This window comes from Lissotriton vulgaris, chromosome 1_1 (genome assembly GCF_964263255.1).
Source record: "Lissotriton vulgaris chromosome 1_1, aLisVul1.2, whole genome shotgun sequence".
In the NCBI taxonomy this organism is placed as follows: domain Eukaryota; kingdom Metazoa; phylum Chordata; class Amphibia; order Caudata; family Salamandridae; genus Lissotriton; species Lissotriton vulgaris.
Window position 1 is genome coordinate 1,453,472,297 of NC_141685.1, and position 24,499 is coordinate 1,453,496,795.

Genomic DNA, 24,499 nt, shown 5'->3' on the forward strand with positions numbered 1-24,499 from the left:
CTGTTCGCTATCATCCAGAGCATTAATTACCCCGTCATGTTGATGCTTGATTTTGGCACCCACTATTATTCGTGTAACTATGTTTGTATTGTCACAACAATTTGTCATGCATTGATGCCAATATTCTGCCTCCTCAACTTTATTAGTTCAAAACACCGGAGGACACCGTCTCTAGACCCTTCTTGTGCTGCTGCTTCCCCTGCTGACTCTCCAACCTCATGTCACAAACCACCGGTTCACTTGCCAGACATCCTATTCGCCCACCCCTAGGATGGCCCTCCCACCTCTCCCTGGCACACGCCCCCTCCTGCTCTGATTGGTCACCCTGTGCTTTTGACTAGCCGGCTTGATTCCTTACACTTCCAACAGTGCGCTCGAACGTGAGGCCGCTTCCCCAGCACCCGGATCGTCTCCAGCCTTGGCTCGCAGATTCATTCAGGTAAACCAATACCTCGACATCACCACACTTCTGATCTGCCAGTTCCCACAACCCTCCGTGATTCCTTTCCCACATTTTTTCCTCCCCACCATCATCATGCCGCCTATCCACTAGAATTGCCCATACCCGCTGTCATAATTTGACGATGATCGGGTTAGCGTTAAGCTTTACTACATGCATTTCCCCTTAACTTGACTATAGTGGTCGGAAGCCATTTTGAACACGCTGGTGGCCATTTTATATGAATGCATCGCCTCGTGGCCACCATACCCTTTTGTCCTTTCTCTGTACCATTGACCACTCGAATTTGCCCAGCAACAGGCTATTTTTAGTACTGGTCAAGCTCGCACATGCGCAGTTAAACCCTCTGTACTAGTGGACAGTCATCACTTAGGAATGTCCCTCCAAACTGACCAGTGATGTTGTAACTCCTCCCATGAGTTGGCTGTGTTCCAAAAATGACCATATATGTACCTAAAACTAAGCAAATGTGTTCCGCCTACTCTTTTATTGCTGTAAAACTGTATAAAAGATGTCTCGCACCGATGTTCGGTGTGATACTTCCTGCATTACCGAAGGGTGCTGTAGGAATGTACCACCACCCCATGGGGTCTTAATAAACTTGTCTTTTGCATTTTCCAGTTTCCGTGCCAACATCTTTTTATGGTGTAGCGGGCTTTGCAGAATATGTAGGCCTGGAGAACCCAATACCACAAATTGGCGACCACGAAGGGACTCATCGGCGACTCGGATGCCCGAAGGAGAGGTCGTGATGAAGGATTGGAAACTCGCCATGGACGCGTACGCTGCCACTGAGTGACCCGAGTCTTGGCACCCACGGTGTTTTCTTCCTTTCCTTCTGATCTGACCTTCCAGGTAGCGCCGGTCCTCGACTGATATCCTGCTCGTTCGAGTTGTTGTACAGTGCCGGTTTGGCTGATTCGATTAAAGAACTTGGCAGTTGGAATCTGGATATCTGAGAATTTGGTAAGCTTGTGATTGGTAAGATAGTCTACGGACTTTTATTGTGGCTTTTTGAATACGTTTTGAGTTAGCTAACGTTTGGTTCTATGATTTGAATTATATGTGCAGTGCACTTCACATAGGCGGGCATGTAGAGATATTTCTCTAAAAATTGTCTTTGTTTGAACGGCACATTTGTGTGGAGTATATTAAGTGCCATTTTTGTGATATCACGTTTCCGTGATATTTTTGACATGCCTGTTTTAAGCACACTCCGAGGAATGTGCTGTCTTGGAAAAGGTACCAATTATCGATTAAATGAATCTCAGCTGGCTCCCCCAGAGGGGACTCCTAATCGAGAAATGTATATAAAGTTTGGCCTTCCCCCTATTCTATACAGTAAATTGTGGCACAAGTATACAAAATCTGATCCCGAATTGCAATGGCCACTACATGGGTCGTTTGATTTACGAAAGGTTCAGTATGTGGAGCAATGGTTGTTTCAGCGTAGGTCTAGACAAGATATGTTTGATTGTGTACGAATGTGGGAGAAAGCGGTGCGTGAACGAATGAAGCGAGAAATAGCCTTGGCGGACAAAGAACAGCGGAAGGCTGTTCGGGATAAGGCTTTACAGCTGGATGAGAAGGAGTTGCAGGAAAAGAAAGAGAGGGAGGCACGGGAACGTAATTTGCAAACGAATGGTCAATTCCCTGTTCGACGTCCTCTTTATCCTGTCCTTACTAATGAAGTTGATGATTTTTCATTATTAGATCGTTGCCCGCCTCCGTATGTTCTACCTACGGCCCCAGATGAGGATTCGTACGGAGACGATTGAGGGGGTAGTCATGTGAGGTTAAGCGCCAGTGAAACCGCGGAACTACGTAGCTTTGCCCGTAAACTTAACTTGAATAAAATAACTATGATGGAGATTAATGACCAAATGAGTAGGTGGTCTGAACGAGAATGGTTGTATTTTTTTCAATCAGTTTGGGGATGAAGTTGTAGAACGATTTAGGAAAAATTCGACTGATCTAGAGCCTAAGGATATATCGGTCAATACGGAGAATATGCGTAAAGGTTTATTTGTTATTGCAGATGCGGATCGGTTTTTCCATCGGTTGGTCCAGCTACGGGATGAGGCGTCAAGATTACGGAAAGCACGAAAAGCATCAGATGTGTCTGCGCCGGGGTCGACGGAGATATCCAAAGAGTGTTCTATCTTTGGAGCAGATAAGAGTTCTACGATTCATGTTATGCCTATGCGTGAAGCTGCACCTTTGTATGTTCCTCCTAAAGGGCAAGGTACAGGTGACGATAAATTGTCTGGGGATGCCAAGGGTTATTTCGTATATAATTGGGTTTATACACCTTGGAATAGAGCAGATGTTGTGGCACTGAAAAATGCTTTGCCTGATCCCCGTAAGAATCCGGTAGCTTTCTATGAAGGAGTGGAAGGGGCTATTTCTTCGTGTGTTATGATGTTAGTTGATATTGATCTTTTCTTTGGGATGATATTGCCCCCTGATATGAGGAGAGCGATTCGTAAGTTCGATAATCAAGCTACCTTGCGAGCGGATTGGAAAACTTTAGGCCAAGCTGATTTAGATAGGGAGCCTGCATGTAAGCCGTGTCAATTAATGTTAGATCTTCCGACGGCTATCTTAAATAAATTAAAACCGCTTGTCCCCCCTAAAAAGATTGATTGGATTATGTTAGCTTCTGGCAAAAAGAAACCAGATGAATTGGTTTCTGACTTCTTTTCGCGTTTTGAGGAAGCATTTCATGATTACAGTGGGCAATTATTAACAGATGATACGGGTAGGCACTTGTTTGTCGACAAGTATGTGGCTAATCTCCTGCCGGAGATTGCAAAGCGTTTAAAGACTAGTGAAAGTTCCTGGACCACGGCGACCCCTGCATCCTTATTGACTATGGCTCAGTATTATGAGCGACAGGAATTAGAGGCCAAAGAAAGTACTGATAAGAAAGCGAAGGAATTGAAGACGAAAGTGATGTTGGCTCAGGTTCGTGCTACACAGCCGAGAGGGAACAATAGAGGAAGGCGTGGAGCGTATGGTGCGTCTTCTGGTCGTACCTACATTGCTGAGGATCAGTGTGCATACTGTAAAGAGTTTGGACATTGGGCCTCAGATTGTCCGGTGCTCCGTGAACAACGTAATCAGCGTGGTCGAGGAGGTGGAAAGACACGGAATAGTTATTCAGGAGCGAGGGGCGGAGCAAGTGATCGTGGCAGGTTTGAGGCGAGGGGTCGTGGTCAGGATGATCGTAATACTTTTGATCGACTGAATCAGTATCAGATATCGGAGGGTGAGAATGTGGAGTTTCAGGACTATGTGCATGCATAGGATTCCGTAGGATGGGGTGTGGAATCGGTTGAAGTACCAGTAGATCAAAGAGGTCCATATGTATCAGCGGGCATTTTGGGTTCTACTGATCAGTTCCTGGTGGATACAGGAGCTACTCGTAGTGCTCTGTCTAAAAACTTGGTTCCAAGGGCTCCCCTGTCTGGCGAAACGATTACATCCATAGGGTTCGATGGAACACCCTCTCTTAGCCCATTGTCACAACCCCTTACGTTTTCATTGATAGATTTGTTAGTCCATGCCCATTTTTATTGTCGCCGAATACTCCAGACAATATTATGGGAATAAATTTGCTTAAATACTTCCGAGCAACAATATGCTGTGCTCCTGAAGGAGTGCGGGTTATTTTGAATGACAATTACCCAGATGTAGAGAGATTGTGTACTATGCAGGAAATTGAAGCGCTGGCATCCCTCCCACAAGCGTTATGAGCTACTTCGGATACGGATGTGGGACAGATGCTTATTCCTCCTATTCGAATAACTGTTAAGGAGGGAGTGTCTCTGCCGCGTGTGCCGCAATATAAAATATCTAGGGAAGGTGAAATTGCCTTAACTCATATTGTACACGACTTGATTATTGCAGGAGTAGTGTAGTGTAACAGCCCGATTCTTCCGATCTTAAAGAAAGATGCCGATGACAAAGTCTATCGATTTATTATTGATTTGAGTGAAATTAATAAGATTGTAGTGCCCCAGTACCCGGTGGTGTCTGATATTACCACCTTACTTACTCTGATTCCGCCCACTGCCACCACGTTTACCGTGATTGACCTAAAAAATGCCTTCTTTTCCATTCCCATCCATCCCGATAGCAGATATCTATTTGGCTTCACATTAAATAATAAATCGTATAGATTTTGTCGTGTTCCGCAAGGTTATACAGAAAGTCCTAGCAACGTTAGCCAGGCTTTAAAAAGACAGCTTGATTCTTTCGATTTGCAGTCTGGAGTGGCTCTCATCCAGTATGTCGATGACATTCTACTTGCTGCAGACACGCATGCACAGTGTGAGGAGAGTACTCTTGCTTTGCTCTCCTTTCTTGCTCGGAATAATCATCAGGGGCCTTATTTATGAAAAGTGACGCATCGCTGCGTGAAAACAGCGATGCGTCACTTTTCACTGCGCACTCCTTGCGACACCAATGATGCGTCATATTTAATGTATGACGCATCATGTCGCAAGGAGTTACAGATACGTCAGTATTTCTGATGTATCTGTAAGCGCAAAAGTGACGCATTGCTGGAGTGTGTCACAAAAGTGACGCAACTCCAGCAATGCATCCTTTCACATGGGGAAAGCCCCATGTGAAAGGGCTTGCGTCAGTCTTACGCCTGCTGTGAGGCAGGCGTAAGATTTAGACGCAACAGCGTCCTAAAAGTGACGCAGTGAAATCTCATAGATTTCACTGCGTCACTATTACGAGGCTTTTTGCGGGGGAACGCCCCCTCTGCATACATTATACCTGACGTAGGTATAATGTGGCGCAGGGGTTTAAAAAGTGACGCATCTACCTAGATGCGTCACTTTTTAAATATGGCGCAATAAGGCGCATGTTTTACGCCGCCGATGCGTCACAAAAAGTGACGCATCAGCAGCGCAAAACTGACGCAAGGCCTCATAAATGAGGCCCCAGGTATCTGGGAAGAAACTTCAATACTGTAGACCAAAGGTGACCTACCTCGTTCATCTTTTGTCTAAGGAGGGGCGTGCATTAACATCTGATTTAATTCAAGCGATTTTAGATACACCAGTCCCCCGCGCCCAGAGAGATGTGCGTGCTTTTATAGGCCTAACGTCTTTTTGTAGACAGTGGATAATGGGATTTTCACATATTATAAAACCTTTGTTAGCGTTATTGTCAAAAACTACACCAATGCCCATTGAATGTACAGATGAGTGCCAGAATGCGTTCGAACAATTGAGACAAGCTCTTTGTTCTGCACCAGTGTTAGGTACACCAGACTACACGAAGATTTTCACATTGTACGTACACGAGAAAGATGGGTGTGCATTGTCAGTCCTAGTGCAGACACACGGGGATAAACAGAGGCCCTGTGCATATTTTTCGGCAATACTTGACCCTGTAGCACGAGGATTACCTGGGTGCTTTCGAGCAGTCGCAGCAACAGCAGTGGCTATACGGCAGAGTGAGGGAATAGTTTTGTCACATAAATTGCTGGTGTTAGTTCCCCACGCGGTAGATGCTCTGTTAAACCAAACAAAGACCCAGTATCTCACGAGCGCACGTTTAACAGGATATGAGCTCACACTGTTGGCGCCGCACATCACACTAAAGAGATGTGCTACCCTGAACCCTGCTACTTTATTGCCGTATCCAGTTGCTGAGGGCTAGGAGGAAGAACACCATGATTGTGTTTTCCTGACTGTAGAACAAACAAAGGGTTGCGTCGACTTACAGGATACGCCATTTCCAGATCTGGATGGGGAACTGTGGGTTGATGGATCGTGTTTAAGGCTGCCAGATGGTACAACTTCCGCAGCATATGCGATCACGACACTTAAGACACTGGTATAAGCAGCACGAATACCACAGAAATCGTCCCAAGCAGCGGAACTGATAGCCTTAACAAGAGCATGTGAATTGAGTGCTGGCTTGTGTGTGAACATCTATACTGATAGCCGGTACGCCTTTGGAGTAGCGCATGATTTTGGCCTACTCTGGAGAGAGCGAGGGTTTTTGACTTCACATGGAGTGCATATCATGCACGGAGAATTAGTGTGTGATCTCTTGAATGCGTTACTTTGTCCAAAGAAAGTGGCGATAATTAAATGCAGTGCACATAAGAAAGTGACGGACAAAGTGGGACAAGGAAACGCTTTTGCAGATAGCATAGCGAGGGAAACTGCTATGTTACGAAATGCCTTGCCAATGTATGTAGTGAAATCACAGGCGGAGTGATGGCATGATGCTAGAGAGGAGATACTAGACATTAAGAAATCAGCGTCTGAAGCAGAACTCGCAACCTGGGCAGCGGAGGGAGGGCTGGATGATGAGGGTTGTTGGAGAAGCAAAGATATGGAAAGATGGAAATTGCCTGCAGCTTACTTGCAAGCAATGGTTCAAATGACACATGGATTGGCACATGTTGGAGCTCTTGCAATTACTCGATTGCTAACGCGAGTTTGGGAGCATCCTGAGATTGCCAATACGGCCAAGAGAGTAGTGCAGACCTGTTTGATATGTTTACAGCACACTCCTGCTAAGGGGACCCATACTCCGAAAGGAGGGTTTGTTCCACCTACTGCACCATTCGAGGTACTACAAATGGATTACATCCAGCTTGAGCGTTGCAATAACCTTAAGTATGTCTTATTGATGGTATGTGCTTTCAGTAAGTGGATTGAGGCTTTCCCCACAAAGGATAATACAGCTCTGACAACAGCTAAGGTTTTGCTCAAGGAGTACTTCCCACGCTACGGCGTTTGCAAATTTCTGTGGAGTGATAATGGTCCTCTTTTTGTCGGGAAAATTTTGGAATATGTGATGAAGGGATTGGGAATTCAGCAGAAATTCCATGCTGTATTTCATCCGCAGACAGCAGGTCTTGTAGAAAGGTATAATGCTACTCTGAAATTGAAGCTAGCAAAGATCGTGGCATCCACGTCTTTGAAATGGCCGGATGCTCTGCCTCTGGCATTGTTATCTATCAGATCAGTGCCCCATTCCCGAACTGGCCTCACACCCTATGAAGTGGTGTTTGGAAGACCTATGAATATATGGGGAGTTCCTAAGCCTCGATTGTTACATGATGTGCCTTGTATAATGATGAACGATTATTTGGCACGATTAACAAATGATTTACTTTCCATTCATCAACAGGTTCGAGAAGCGCTCCCCGACAATTCCATTGGAGAGGCTCACAATCTTCGTCCTGGCGACCATGTAATGGTCCGGTCCTTTGAGAGAACCAGTAGCTTGGAGCCGAGGTGGCATGGCCCCGAGCAAGTGCTACTTGCAACTCGAACGGCTGTGCGAGTTACCAACAGGAAGCGTTGGGTGCATTCCACTCACTGTCGCCGTGTCTCTCCAGATCTGGTGAGCCCAACTTTGCTGTCTGATTATCGAGACATCTTGGACGAGGAGCAGAGCCCAGCTATCACGTCTACATGAATCGGAGGGAGCCTTCCCGGACCACACCGTTTTTGGAAAAGAAAGATATAATTTGCGACCAAGAAAAGCAGTTGTTTTGTGCGAGACTGGTTGAGTTACCGCTCCAGGTTTGTGAAACGGAAGCCGGGAATATCAAGGGGGGGGGGATCTGTTCTGCCAAGTGTAGCGACACCCGTCTTGAATCTCGGAGAAGAAACCAACGGCTACCTCGGAGCTCAGCACTCATATTTTTATTTTTTGTTGCTTTTTGAAGACATTTTGAACATTGAACTATGGCATCTACTACAATGCGAAATAAGGGAATTCTTGGTGCAGTACTTTTTGTTATAACAATTGTGGCGATTGCAGTTATAGCTTGGGTGGTAGAGTTGCTGGTGCCGGCAAGAGAACATTTGTTGCCAACTACCCCAATTCCGGCTGAACATTTTCATTTTACTATGCCTTACCATGAAGAACGGCATAGCCAGACTTATTTGAATAACAGCTTCATCCAGATTCTGCATCATACACATAACATGACAAACACTTCGAACTGCTGGGTATGTGGGATGTTGCCTGGACATCAAAAGAAAGGAGGCACTCCACTTATCCCACTCCCGTTTTCTCATAATGGTTCTTGCAATGCTTGGTATACCCTTTTGTTTACTTTGCGATGGCCAACGAAAGGTGGACTACTTTTCTGACTTAATAAAGTCTGCTTTAATGATAAAGATGGTTATCCACAAGCTGAAGGAACTAAGTTTGAATGGGAAGAGTACCGTCCTGATAATGTATCCTCGCCACGAATTTATAGTAACCAAAGAAATGTAAATATGTCTAATCTGTACGTGATTACTGTTATTGATACGAAAGCTGACTTATGTGTTCCTAATAAAGGTACAATCCCAGTAGGAAGAAGTGAATGTAACACCACTCTCACCTTTGACACTCCCAATGGTATTACTTTTGTGGCCTCACGAAACACGTACTTCATTTGTGGAAATAAAGGTTATCACCGTCTCCCTATAGGTTGGTTAGGAACATGTTATATATCTTTTGTATTACCTCCTGTGTTCATTGCCCCACCTATGTATCATAATAACTTCGTGTTATATCATGACTTTATATTGAATAGAGTGAAGAGAACATTAGCCCTCGAAGACATTGATCAGACCGACACCTCTCTGCAACAGTATGTGGATTTTAATTTAGGCCTCTTTTCATTTGTTGGGGCTGCCTTAAATAGTCGAAAAATAAGACGATTGACACGTGTTGTAGAAGCTGTTGCTAATGAGACAGTTTTTGCTTTAGGAAACTTAACAGAGGAACTTCAGATTACCAGAATTGTAATGCTCCAGAATCGCATGGTTCTAGATGTAGTATTAGCTGACCGTGGAGGTGCATGTCGCATTATCGGAAGTAGTTGTTGTGTATACGTGCCAGATAATTCACCTTCTGTATATGATGCAATATCTAAGTTACACAAGATAGCTGCTGAAATACATCCTGATAATGGTACTTGGACATTTTTGGGGTGGTTTTGGACGTTACTTAGTACGTGGGGTTGGAAGTTGCTGACAATCTTATGTGTAATAATTGAGATATTATTCTTCTTATGTCTCTGTATCCAATGTGGCCCTATGTTATGTTCCATGTGCCTTTCTGCTTGTATTCCATCCAGACGAGCTATTGTCAAGAATGAACAAATGATTCATAGAGAAGTAGCGAAAATTATGTCCATTGACATTGAAGATGAATATCCTGATTATGTCCACTATGAGGTAGCTTCAGCTAAACGCTAAAAGGGTCGTCTGTCGTAATTTGACGATGATCGGTTTAGCGTTAAGCTTTGCTACACGCATTTCCCCTTAACTTGACTATGGTGGTCGGAAGCCATTTTGAACACACTGGCGGCCATTTTATATGAATGCGTCGCCTCGTGTCCAGCATACCCTTTTGTCCTTTCTCTGTACCATTGACCACTCGAATTTGCCCAGCAACAGGCTATCTTTAGTACTGGTCAAGCTCGCACATGCGCAGTTAAACCCTCTGTACTAGTGGACAGTCATCACTTAGGAATGTCCCTCCAAACTGACCAGTGATGTTGTAACTCCTCCCATGAGTTGGCTGTGTTCCAAAAATGACCATATATGTACCTAAAACTAAGCAAATGTGTTCCGCCTACTCTTTTATTGCTGTAAAACTGTATAAAAGATGTCTCGCACCGATGTTCGGTGTGATACTTCTTGCATTACCGAAGGGTGCTGTAGGAATGTACCACCACCCCATGGGGTCTTAATAAACTTGTCTTTTGCATTTTCCAGTTTCCGTGCCAACATCTTTTTATGGTGTAGCGGGTTTTGCGGAATATGTAGGCCTGGAGAACCCAATACCACACCGCGATGTATCTACCCGAGGAATTTTGATTACAGGTACAGCGTTCTCGCTCCCAATATGCTATCACAGCACCCACGGGCCCCATAGCTGCCATAGCTCACGATCTCCCTCTCTCCCCAGTTACCAGGCGGACTCTGGCCCAGCAGATGAGCTGTTATCCATCTTGATTGATTCCGAGGCATTTTATACACAGGTACAGCGCCCACGCTTTTGCAGCTCTAGCTAAGCCCGAACGCTCTCCGTAGCTGCCCCAAGCTTATGGTCTCCCTTCTCCTACAGTTACCATGCTGACACTGGCCCAGCAAACTCCCACTGCTGAAGCCTGGTCTTGACCTGCCAGTGCTATTGTACCACTTACTGGTAGACTCCAGTTTTCAACCACATTGCCTGTCCTCACCTTTGAGTCTTAGCCTCTCTGCCCTCCCCCTACTGATTGATGCCAACTAACACTGACACAAGCCTCAGTGCCAAGTAGACCTCCGCCCATACACTGGGGCCCACACTTGATACCATCCCAGATACCTCCAGGCATCAATTGCGCTCTACGATCCCTCTCTCTTTTACCACTTGAACCGCGATGTTCACCACTAGTACATTGTACCTTATCCACCCTTTCATCTTTTGGTCCCTCCTGACCGCCGATCAGCGACGCCCTCCAGTTCTCTTGCCTATTGATACCTACGTGCTCACTTAGTCACACATCGCGACATACCCGGCATAACCGCGCTCTACCCATGATCCCCCAGCCTGCACCTTAAAAATACCACCTTGACCAGTTTTCCGTGAGATTCACGCGCGCTCTGCTTTTATCCATCCCCTCCCACCCCTTATTTTTATCCTTCCATCCCGCAGCACTGTTCATTCATCGCAACCCCGTCCTGAAGAGGATCCCAACTAAAGTGGATCAAGACGTCGTCGACAACATAGCGCAATCATTGGCGTAACTTCCTTCAATGGCTCATTTTAATTGTCATCTGTAAATTGTACCTAATCTGACTGAATGTTAAGCCAATGCTCTTCATCTCACTGTATATATTATTTCACTCACACCACTTGCGCTGTTTTTGATGTGCACCATTGCCACTTGCATCGCCACCTTGTGTCACTCGTACACACAAGGCACCAAGTGCAATTTGGGTTGCTTCTTGATTCACTTCCATACAGTGCTGCCATAACTGTATATCTTGTTTATAATTCAAATATATGATGCTATAAGCACTTTCTAAAAATAACTCATTGAGTCTCCTTTTTCATTGCAAGTAATGTTTTTGGCATACATACTTAAGTGTCTATTTATTAATACATCGTGGGATATTGTTTACTGTAATTTTAATGGCACCCGGTGTCACATGCTTACTCGTCATGACCATCCTAACCTGTAGACGCGGTGGCCATTTTAGAAAGGAGGATTTTTTTTATCTTTATTGCTCCTGACACCATTTCTCCTGTGCTTAAATCATTGTTCACATTACACTCGAGAAATCACGAATAGTGCTTGAAACCCACTGCGTTCCTCAATGATACGGGCTTCCACAACCCCTGTAAAAGCACCGGCCATCTTAGAACGTAGCCCTTTTTGTATCTTTCTTGCTCTTGGCACCATTTCTACTATGCAAAAACAACCGTTGATGGACACAATGCAGAACAATGTCATACATTCACCCACAGAGATGGGGGCCTTAATCCATTTTTTTTTGCACTCCACACCACTCTAGTTCAGACATGGCCATATGCAAATCAGCCTTGACCCTGTGCCTCATGGGAAGAGTTCAGCCCGAACTGCTAAGCCATGTCTTCCCTGGACCAGAATCAAGCATCCTAGGACCAGTTTCTGGCTATAAGCCATCATCACCCAGGATAGCTTGACTCTAGTGGTATGGAGAGCATGGGACTCATGTCTGAGCATACCCGTCCCACTCGGGGTGACAAATGCAAAAACAACAGTTGATGGACAGAATGCCTAACAATATCATACCTTCACCCAAGTACAGAGATCTGGGCCTAAATCCATCGTTTTTTTTGCACTCCAGAACACCCCAGTTCAGACATGGCCATATGCAAATCAGTCTGACCCCGTGCCTTGTGGGATCAGTCCAGCCCGAACTGCTAAAGCATGTCTTCCCTGGACCAGAAACAAGCTTCCTGGGAACCGTTTCGGGTACATAACCTTCATCAGCCAGGTTATCTTGAATCCAGTGGTAAAGTGAGCAAGGGACTCACGTCTGGGCATACCCTGCCAATTTAGGGCGAACAAAGCTATACCAAAGGGGATGATGTCCTGAAAGAGATGTTGCTCAAATACAGCAACCTCTGGGCCAACAGCTAAATTAGGTGGGCAAAAGCATGACGAACGATGTAAATTGATGGAAAACATGGATGGTGGTTAAACCTTTTGATTTTCAAAGAATTTACGAATCTTAATATTTCTCATCAGTTCAAACAACTCGACTTTACATTTGAAAGTATCATGCTTGGGTGTAGGGACAAACCCCAATCCTTTGTTCAAGACTCTAGACTGCTCCACAGATAGTGAATAGTCTGTAAGATTCACTACAATATCCCCAGTCTGTGTTAAGGCAGTGTGCCCTCTCCCTTGCCCATTGTCCACAAGGCTGACTGCTGTGGTGTGCTGCCTCTGCTGCATGTTATCCAGGGTGAGTATGCCTGCCATGTTTGTTGCTGTTGGTTGGCTCTCCCCTGCCTCTGCCCCTTGGTATACCTCCTCACCTGTTGCTTATCTGGCCCTGTCCTAAAAAAGATCTTAAAAGTGCCACTAGGTGCTCACCAGTCTTATTCTGTGGTCTGAATCTCATTTTATTCTGGTTACATGTTGAAGGCTGCTCACCCAAATCCTCTTCAACACTGCTTGTGTTGTCGAATGTCCAATTTAAAGGATGTTCTTATTGTCTGTCTACGTCCACCTCTCTAGAATCTTTGTACTTGTTGCTGTTCTGGCGCATGGTAATACTTATCCTCAACGTAAGGGAAAGCCCACTCATGCGAGAATCGTTTTAGATTTCTTTTCAGCCCTTTGATTTTCTGGTTTGCTATATATGTTTTGTAATCTGCCAAATCACTTTGTATGCAATCCAATTGCTCTTTAATATCGGTGATTGTTGTATCACCCTTGATTGCTTCCTCTATCTCAAATATCTCTTTCAACAACTCCTCACTAAGGGGCATATATATGAAAAAACAGTTTCACGATTCTCAAATTGCGATTTTTAGAGAATCGCAATTAGAGAATCGCAAAATGCATTATATGTAGAATTTGAAAAAACGTTTGTGAATCCTACATATTCCTTATTTGTGAATCGCAAATTGAGATTTGCAAATAAGGAACACCTTCCCATTTATTCCTATGGGCTTGGAGGCACTTTGGAATGACTAGCAAGACATTCTCGATTTGTGATTACCAATTAGAGCATAGCAAATTGTGAATGTAATTTCAAGGTTGCAAGGGTGCCAAAAGGGCACCCTGTTGCACCCCTGAAATATGTATGTGTGCACATGTAGCGCACATACATGCCCTTAGGACATGTATGTGCACCACATGCACTTTGAAAAACGCACAAATGTGCCTTTTTTTAAAGAAATCGCAAATTACCACCAACTTAAAGTTGGTGGTAATTTGTGAATCCTTAAGGCCAAATAGCAATTTTTCTGTGCTTCCTACATTGCATTTAAGGAATCGCAATTTGCTATTCCTTAAATGCATTCGCAAAATAGAGAATCGCACATTTTGTTTTTTATTTCATACATTGCACACAGCTAAAGTGCGATGCAAATGCTGAAATTTTGCGAATGTCAGCATTAACGATCGCAATTTTGTTTGATACATATGCCCCTAAGCTTCTTAGCAGTGTTAATGATTCAAATTAACCAATCACAAGAACACTTATTGGCTATACAGCTCCAGTCCACTCGATATTGTTTGTGTTCAAGGAAGAGCTTAGGCTCTATCATAACGAGCAGCCTTGGTGGCAAAGCACCGGCCCGAAGGTCCTCTGTCATCAACCCCCTATGCATGGCTATCTGAATCTGGTGCTTCCTACTGTTAGTAAACTTATCCCACTCTTCCCTAGTTGTTGTAGTACTAGCTAGTGGTGTCTCTGCGAGTAATACAGGACCGGACAAAATAAGTGCGATCTGTTTGTCAGTTTGTCAGTCGATTTCTAGCCATACCTCAACAAATTAATTTCATGTAGTGTTGAATTCAATCTCCCCTCAAATACCACCAATGAGTCAAAGTGTTCCCTAACTTAAAGAAAAGGAGTTAAACGTTGTTCCTGATCGGTACGATGTGTTTCAATACACTATTCGTGATAATGTGTAATGTGAACAATGATTTGAGCACAGGAGAAATGGTGTCAGGGGCAATAAAGATACAAAAATGCTCTGTTCTAAGATGGAAGCCGCATCTACAGTGTTTGGCTGGTCATGCCAAGTAAGCACGTGACACCGGGTGCCATTAAAATCACAGTAGCCGGTACCATCAATCTTTTGTGCTGGAAGATATAACGTGGAGATAACTCCTTAGCGTGGTAAGGGTGTTCCAAGAGGGAACATGAGGCAGGAGCGCTGAGTGTGAACACACTAACAGTGCGGCAGTGTCAGGGGCTCTGAAATGTTATTTACTGGGAGAGGCCACTATGTGAATGCTGCAAATACGAATTGAGGATTTAAAACTAGTGTCAGAGCAAGTTGGTGATTTTAAACTCAACACAGTGTGTGGACTTGTGAGCACTAGGAGCTTTGATCAGTATAGGCGCACTATAATGGGAAGGATCTGCTCATTTAGGGCCCGATGTAGGTATCAAATACCGGTCAGAAACGGCCGATTTCGGCCGTTTCCGACCGGTATTCGGCCTACTGAGATGTAGGGGACCTTTTTTTTGTCGATTCGGTATTTTACCGATTCGGTAAAATTACCGAATCGCAAAAATACCGAATCGGTAATTTTACCGATTTTTAAATTTGGGATGTAGGTGGGACTACTTTCTGTCCCACAGGCCCTTCAGATTCGGTATTTTAACATCCAATCCAATTGGGTGTTAAAATACCGAATCAAGGTGTGCATGCACATGTGTGCATGCACACCTATGCCATGTGACAGACAGACATGCCCTTAGGGCATGTCTGTGTGCCACATGGCTCACATGCCTGTTTTGGGGGTGCTAGAGGGTGTCAAAGTGACACCCCCTGCACCCTTGCACAAATCGGTAATTGCCGAATCGGTAATTACCGATTCGGTAATGCCCATTGATTCCTATGGGCTTCAAGGCCCATAGGAAGCAATGGGGGATACCGAATCGGTATTTACAGAATCGGTAAATACCGAATCTTACAGATTCGGTATTTACCGAATCTGAAATACCTACATCTCCCCCCCTCTAATTTACCACTTCATAAATACCGATTCGGTATGATTCGGTATTTATGAAGTGGTAAATGTAGATTTACCTACATCGGGCCCTAAATGTGGTGAATACAAAGTTGATCATGGTAACTGATGGAAGCGCTAGCCAGCAGTGCACATTTTTAAACCAGTCAGTGAGCACTATGCGCAGTGATCAGTATGGGATAACTGGCAGGAGCTGCACATATATTGTGGCAAATCCGAACATGATCTTTGTAATTGACAGAAGAGCTAGCTGGGAGTGCGAAGTTGGAAACCAGTTAGGAATCTGTGAGCATGAATGGATACTGTGTAATAAAACAAGGAGAGGACATATGTAATTTGACCTTATGATGATATATGATCCCTTATGAAGAAGGTGTTGTATATGAATTTCAGACAAACTCAACATTTGTGGTCTGCAAGGTGGAACGCAACCAGGTGGTGCATGTTCTTTTAATGATGGTGGTTGCTGGTTCGCTGGACATAAGCAGCCATTAGGTAAATGTAAGGCGGGGAGAAATGGGTGCTTTTACTCCCATTGTCCATGGAGTTGGTTCATGATCGGTACGTTCCTTTTATTTTCGTCAATAGCCACAGATTGGGTGTGGATAAAGGACTCAGGTGAAGATTGAATCCCCAACAGCCCTAACGGAGTTGCCAAGAGTGTATGACAAAGAAACATGTTGGCCTTTTGCAGTTAAAAGTGTCCAGTGACATGCCTGCTTTTTAAACTGAGGACGCTCACAACAATTATTAAAGGACGTGCTGTATGTGGGTGATACCTCATTTTTAACTTGAGTACCGTCTTCTCTTTGCATGGTTGGGGTTGAGAAAACACTGAGAGAGCTACAGAATTACAGTGTTTCTGTCATACAATTATTTATATTGTTTGACTTTTTGACCTCTAATGAAATCTCTCACACACACCTCTCTTGCTTTTCTTACATTTTTGTTGTGGCTAGAAAGTGACTGATGATGATATCGTTGGCATACTGGCAAGTACCATCCAGCAGCCCTGTGGGTTTGCACACGTGAGGTGATTTCTAGCCCTTTAACACATTTTTTCTAAATGTATCTCATCTTTTGAGTTGTGTATACAAATTAATTTTGATGAGAGTGGGATGTGTATTTGATGTGGTTATTGATGAAAATAGTTTTTAAAATTGAGCACCAACGACTAATTAGTTCATGGATTGCTAACCGGAACCATCCTGTACATCCCAATCCTGGATTTTTTGATGACTAACACCACCCCAGTCACTGGGGAACCAGGAGCCAGTGGGAGGGTGCAGTCTCTGCCAAGGGCACAGGCAGTAGCATAGCAAGGGGGGGTGGTGGGCGGTCCACTTCGGGCAGCACAATTTTTGGGGCTGGTGGCCTCCAACCCCACTTACCTGCAGTATCCGGGCAGGCACTCTCCCAACTCCCCCGCTCTTCAACCTGCCGCCTCAGGGAAGCAAACAAAGCAGAGATCTTGCCAGCTTCCCCCCTCTCTTCACTCCGGCCGCCAGTGGGGCGGAAAACTCAGGTACCACCACAGGCATCAAAAGGGCTAACTGCGCCACTGGGAATGGCTGGTTGAGGAGGCATTTTGGGAGGGAAACTGTGGGCCCACAGAGTGAGTCCACTGAGGCCCGGTTAAACAGTCTGCCCCCCTCCCCCCAAGTCCTAGGAGTCTACCAGTGCCCCCGAAGTGTTTAGGTACAACAACAGTACCTCTGACACCATAGATGACACTCTCTTTTTGCCTCAATAGTCCCTTTTATTGACTTTGGGCTATTAAACATTTGATTTCTGAATTCATTATAACTTTTTTTGTATATGTATATTGGTATTCACCTTCATTTCCAAAAAAGTATTGATTCAACTCTCCTTGTTTCAAATCATACATTACATTTAAGACAAATATACATTAAACATCTATGTACACATTTTATTGACTATACACCATATATACATTAAATTAGATCATTATACACATAGTCAATCGTTGATTAGATAAAAGAGCGATATTATTCTCCACTCTGTCCTACTTTTAACTAACAAAATTGACTGACTGGGGTTCAAACCTCTTTGCCCCTCGGTCACATCTGTTTCTCAAGTCCTATATAGGGTCGGTGATTTTACTTTATACAATTATGCTCTGCTAGGGAGTTAATCCTTTTAGCTAATAGTTCCTCTGAAGGGGAATCTAAATGAATAAAGTCCTCCAAGCCGCCAGTCGTTGCCAACGCGTTTTGACCGTCTTGTGCTAGGACGAGAAATCTATTTTCATATGCAGTCTTCCTCAGGGCTGTGTACTTTGGCTGTAGGACATCATAATACACCTGAAAGATGTAATGGTGTGATTTAGTATATGTGTTTACTAGGGAGCTAAATCAGCTATGTGGATCTATATTGTCACGTACCCTTGTTAATCTCCATCTGTTATGGGCAATTCAGTTCTCTCAATGTGGATTTTTTTTCGTAGTCGGGTTGACAGTGTCTTTTCCTATAAGGGTGAGAAGGGGGTATACAATTAGTGCAGTTCTGTTCCTACCAGGTGTCTGCCATCTCCTGTTTTGTATGTGTTTGTGAGCTCCTTTGCGCGCGGCGTGGGTCTGGGATTTTCACTGTTTCCACGGTATGATGGAGGCGGCTCTAACGTTTCCGAGTATCGCTTATTTTTGTTTTTATCGGCCATAACATTGGTAAAATGGGGTTTGATTTCTCGCTGTTAAGGGGGCGGTGCTGCGGTGCTCGATTCTTTAAACTTACGGCACCTCAGTTCTCAGCGCGTGTCTCCCTGCTCAAGCTGGTTGATGTCAGATACACCCTCTCTAGATTTTATGCGCGGTGGTCGTTTGAGTAGGTTTTCATACCTGATGAGTCTTTGTTCGGCTTGCTGTCCCAAAAGCGATTCCGGGTGTTGGATGGTCTGCGAGCGGGGCTCTGTTGCCTGTTACGTTTTCTGTGTTGATACACCTTTTGTGATTGGCTGAAGGGAACTCCTTTCTAATAGGGCGTTTTTGATACTCTTTCCCGTTAGCGTGTTGCCTTGTGTTTCGTGCCTTCCCATTGGTTGTTTCGTTTTGTGGTTGCTACGCGGCGTATTTGTGTATCTTACGTCTGCTTTGCTGTTGTTTTGATTTAGTTTGGTGGCCGCTATGTATAAAAGGGATGGAAGAGGCTTTCTATGTGTACTATTTCCCTCCTTTACATATTTCCTACAGGAATCTTTTTATCCATAGTTCGTTAACTCTGACATTTCATTTAATCCGTTTTCCATTGTGTCCAGGTACAGAATAGTTCTTGCTTCCGTTCTTGATAGGGTATTCTCAATATTTCTTCCTTTGATATGTTTTAGCATGGTCCATTTGAGATCTTCTGGTTTGTGGCCTTTCTCTATGCTGTGTGCCACCATGGGTGCATTGGGTGTTTTGCACCGGATCCTTGACCGATGTTGGGAGATACGTGTTTTCACAGGTTGACTGGTTTTCCCAATGTATGCCTTTGCACATGGACATATGATGCAATATATGACATTATGTGTGTTTCAATTTGTGAATTCTTCATGTCGTACATACTTATTGCCATATGAGAACTTGGTACCTTCTATGGTGCTAGAGCATGATATGCAATTTCCACATTTTCTATGTCCCTGAATGGGGGGTAAGCTCAGCATTGCTTGTACATGTAAATGCTGGGGACTACCATAGGTACCCCCCATGTGCACCCCCCACCCCCCGACACCCTGGGGGCCCGCAAGGACCCCCGGAAGCTAATGTCCACATGCTTTTCAACAGCAGTAAATCCGCCGCGGAAAAGCATGTTTTCAAACCCATTGTAATTTGGTTGGCGGTGTCTTGCAGACACCGCCACCAAATTGCGGCCAACACCCCGCGGATCAGCGGCGGATGGACCTGCCGTCCGTCGCTGATCTCACCGCCATCATAATTTGGCGGTGGGTGTTTTGAAGATCCGCAGCGGTCATTCCGCATCCTCCGGGCCGGTGGTGGCTTCCACCGGCCGGGAGGATGCGGAATCACCGCAATCATAATCGACCCCTAAGTTTGTTAAAATACCACCTTCTGAATACACCTTCATCTGTCTTTCCTACAAGAATTTCTATTTTAATCGAAGCATTATCTGAGAAGGCTTTTAAGATAGGTTCGTATTTACTAACTGTGAGATTATGCCAAAAAGAAATCTAGCCTTGAAGCCGAATCATATTTTGCTAAATAGCAAGAGTACCCACGTTTGGCTGGGTTAATAAAACACCAATAATCTATGATATCCAAATCTGTCTTACAGCTAGATAAAGCGATGGCAACTTGTGGTTTATTTTGCCTTCGCTCTAATTTTGTTGACTAAACAGAGGGGTCTTGTAAAAAATTTAAATCGCCTCCCCATATAATCTGTGCAGCTTTTCTACAGGTCTCTATGCCTTCGAGCTGCCTCAGTGTCTCACCATCATATCACTGCAATCTTCAGCGGTGCTCAACGGCGTGTAGAGGCAGCGTTTTCTTAAAGTCCACCAAACGTCCACTGACGCTAATGGCCCCCTAGGCAGTAGGTGGGAACAGCTGAGGGCTGCAGCGGAGGGCAGCAGAAAGCAGCGGAGTGTAGCTTGGATACAGGCTGCCGGCCCTGTGTAAGCTCAGCTCTATGGCGGTCATTGTGAACCATTTCCAGTATTCCGTCATGGGATGAGCAGCGGTGATCTAGGAGCCGCTAGGGCAACGTGCGTGGGTCACGTCAGCCGCATCCTACTCAGCTCTATCTAAGGAGAAACACAAACATGTATTTTGGCCACAGTGTGCAGAGTAACATATGTGAAAAATAAGTCAAAAGTCGGGTGTTTAAACAGCAATGGTTCATGAAGTAGTACACATTTTCCCCTATCATTGTCAAATCTTGAACATCCACCTGCTATCCTCAAGGTGCCCTTCACTGGTCTGTAACAGACCTGTGCACATCATTCATTCAGAATATTGTGAATTTCCACTATTGTGATGGTAGCAGATCATATAATGTGAAAATCCCGCCAACCACAGTGTACAGCGCGCAATAAACATTTGGCCTATGTACAGTTTCCCCGCCGCTAACATGGTAGCTGCCTGACCTTTTTACTATTACATGTCGAACTTTGCACGCTGGTAGAAGTCGACCAAGCAGTGGGAAGTTGCATGCGGGCAATCACAGCCATTGGCTAAAATTTGGGATAGTGACAGTCCCGGGCCAATGGATGTCTATGCCCACGCTGATGACCGTGTATGTGGCCTACACATTTGCGGTATATGGAATTACTCAGCCCATATCAGACTCTGTAAAAGAGTTGTCTGGGAGGTACCTCACAGACCCCTTTAGAGTGCCAAACAAACATGTGTTCACATATGAAATGGCCAGAAGTTTGACATTTCAGTATTGATTCGGATGGAAAGTGGGATAAGTATCCTTCTCCTGTGGAGAGCAAGGCCTGAATTAATATGTGGGCAGTCTGGACCCTGGCTCAGCCTCGGCCAGAGTTGCTGTGACTGGGCAATTGAGGCATAGCTATGTCCATGTAGACCTGCTTTTCCATGAATATTCCCAGAAGGAATAATCAGTCCCACTAGTAGTCCTGTTAGCTGTTATATGGCTACTAGGAGCAATGGTGATCACCTGACCTGATACTTCTTTCAATTGAACAACAGTCAATGTGTGTCAGTCAACAATGATTGTCCCTTTACTAACACAGGTCTGTTGACACTTTTTTAATGATGTTGTTTCCACTTTAAGGCCTATTGCACATCTGAGACATGAAAGTGTAGCTATTGGGTTACTGTTTAAGATATTTAGAAATGTTAGTCATCTGGTTCGTTAAAATCCTCCAATACAAAAAACACAATTAATGATATGTTTTTGTTGTCTCCATTACAGTGCCTCATGTGGCCAAAGGTGTGTTCTGATTTGGCAGTGCATACCACACAAATTCATGCAGACTTACTTACATCCTCTAATAAGTAGTCCATATGTCCACACAGCCCAGAGAGGTAGCCCTCAGTGTCACACCTCCCAGCCCTTACCTTATCACCTTAGTCTTAGGTTGTCCTAATACCTCTATGGACCATATGCATCAATGTAATGGGCCTGACAGGAATGGTGTCTGGACAGTCATGTACAGGTAGTTTACCCTTCAGAAAGACTAAATGGAGTGGTGTGTGTCATGGTACCTAACATCACATTCCATTTAGGATGGGCTTGGCCTACATAATGTTAATGGGCTGCCTCAGACAGTGTAGATCTTGACCTGGGTTTAGGATAGTCATCTGATCATCACTAAAGTGTGTACTCCTGCTTTAGTTGTGTGTAGCATGTGACATGCACACATGTAAAATGTTGACTCTTAAGAAGGCTTGTGCTTGATGTCAACGTGAAGTGTATCAAATTCTAGTTCTCCTCAAACTTCCAGTTACAATCTGTTTACAACTGGCCTAGTTCCCGCTGCAGAAAGATGTGAGAGTATCTGCGGCGCTGGACCCGGAAGAGCACAGAGGTCCAGCAGGAAAAGTCCTCCCAACATGGAAGGGGCATGTGCCAGACCCTGACCCCCTGGTGACCCCCATATTGGCAGTGGACCTTAATGGGCAGTTGAGAGCCCAGTAGCAACGACAAGGTGCTGAGTCCTGGTCACAGTCATATGTGTTACTCTGCCAACTTTGGGTGTTACATGCAGGCCTGTCCAAACCAAGATTAGAGGTGGCTCATGTACCACACACAAGTTGAGTCATAGTTGGTGTAAGTGTGGTGGTAGGTGCATGCTGCTGTGCTGTATTGTCATCCTGACCTGGAAGAGAACAGAGTGCTTTAAACATCCAATTCCCGGGGGCGTGGCTTACGCGCCGACGTGATATGGCGCTTCCCGGCTGAGCTCCGTGTCAACGCGGGACTTCTACTTGGTTTTCTACACATTTTCCGTCTACGGACACCAGGAAAAGATAATTTCGTACGGCGGAACATGGTCCCCGTACTTTGCGAGCGGCGGCGGCATTTCAACTTGCAGCTTTGACGTCTTTTTCCGCTGCAACATCTCTCTGAGGACGGAGACGCGAGCGGCTGCCATTTTGTGCCGCCGCGCTCGCGTTTCTGGCGATTTTATCATCGTCCATGTGCTTATGATGCTGCCACAGGTCAACTTTGGGAAAGGTATGTCTTGAATACCGCGCAAACTGCTTCCTCTACATTTCCATGCATCTTGGCGCCAGAATTCCCCTCAGCTTATCTCTATCTATTAGCACTGCATATAGGCGGCCATTTTGAGGTGATGCCTGCGCACCTGCTCTATACTTGCATTTTTGTCCTCAATAACCCTTTGTTGCTCAACTAATAACCACATGGTTTCCAACCTATATGGACGCTCTGCTGCTTTCTTCCTCAGTACATCTCTGGTTGGTTTTCTGGCTGTGACTCTCTGACTTTTACTGCATCTAGACGCCTGTCCTACAGATTGGAATTTGTGCTTCTCCACTGCCTCATGTCACCCCGCTCAGGACCTCTTCTACCAAGTGTTCACTATACATTAATTTAAGGGTCTCATAACTTTTAATATTTGGTTTGGCTCCTACTCCTGTGGTCCTCCTAGTTTGCCCCTCTGGTGGCACCATGTCTCAGGACGCAGGTCATGTGAGAGCGTCTGTCACCGGAACAAAACCAAAACGCCCCAAGAATGACCCTCCGTCCCCAATTCGCACCTCTCAAAACCCGGTGCTTGACTCCATTTTAGAAGAGGTTCGTGGTTTACAACCGTTTATGGTGGCAACTAATGAGAAGCTCAAGCAGATTGAAGAAAGATGGGTAGTCATGGAAAACAAAGTCCTACAGCTAGAACAGCGTGTTAGTGATGTCCAGGATGTATCTACAAAAATCCCTATTCTTGAAAAAGAGATACAGCAGCTGAAACTTCACACTGAGGACCTTGAAAACCGTAACAGGCGGAACAACCTCCGAATTTATGGTGTTCCGGAATCCTATGGGGAGGGTGATATGGTGACCTTCGTCCGCAAGCTACTCTACGAACTTTTGGACCTTACACCTGAATCTATCCCACTGAACATCCAACGTGCACACCGTCTGGGTCGCCCGACATCCAACCCGGCCAAACCCCGAGGTATCATTATGTTGTTTCTGGAATTCACCGAATTGATGACTGTCCTTAAGGCTGCAAGGGCAAAACGTCGCCTCATATGGTCGGGACACACCATCTATGTATCTCAAGACCTCTCGAATGCTACTAATGCACGTCGTAAGGAATTCCTCAATCTACGTCCTCGCATGAGGGAGCTCAATATCCAATATGGCATTCTTCACCCTTGCCTCTGCAAAATAACCCATAATGGTCGCACCCGCACCTTTGAGGATCCTCAAAAGCTTCGAGACTTTCTTCTCACCGTCTCTTTACCGACGATGGATACCAATGACTGAGACTGACTTTCATCTATTTTTTGAAATTGCTTTTCAAATGTCTTGACGACTGTTGTGGCCTTGTCCTGGTTTCCTTCCTGTCCTATTTTACTAAAACCCTTCACTTTTCATTGATTATGTCTTACCTACTCTCCCGCGTTTTCCTAGCTTTGCTGGCTAGGCGCCCGCGTTGGCGTCTCCATGCTTCCTTTACTTAGCTCTTCTCTTATTTCTCAGGTCTGGCATCCTTGCCTTGATCTGTTTCTTAGATGTTTCCTTCTCTTTTCCTCTCTTCTCTTTCTCTCCCTTTTCACAGGCCAATGTTGCATATTTTTTGCTCATTCATGTTCAGTTATTCTCTTTTTTCCCCTCCTTGTCTT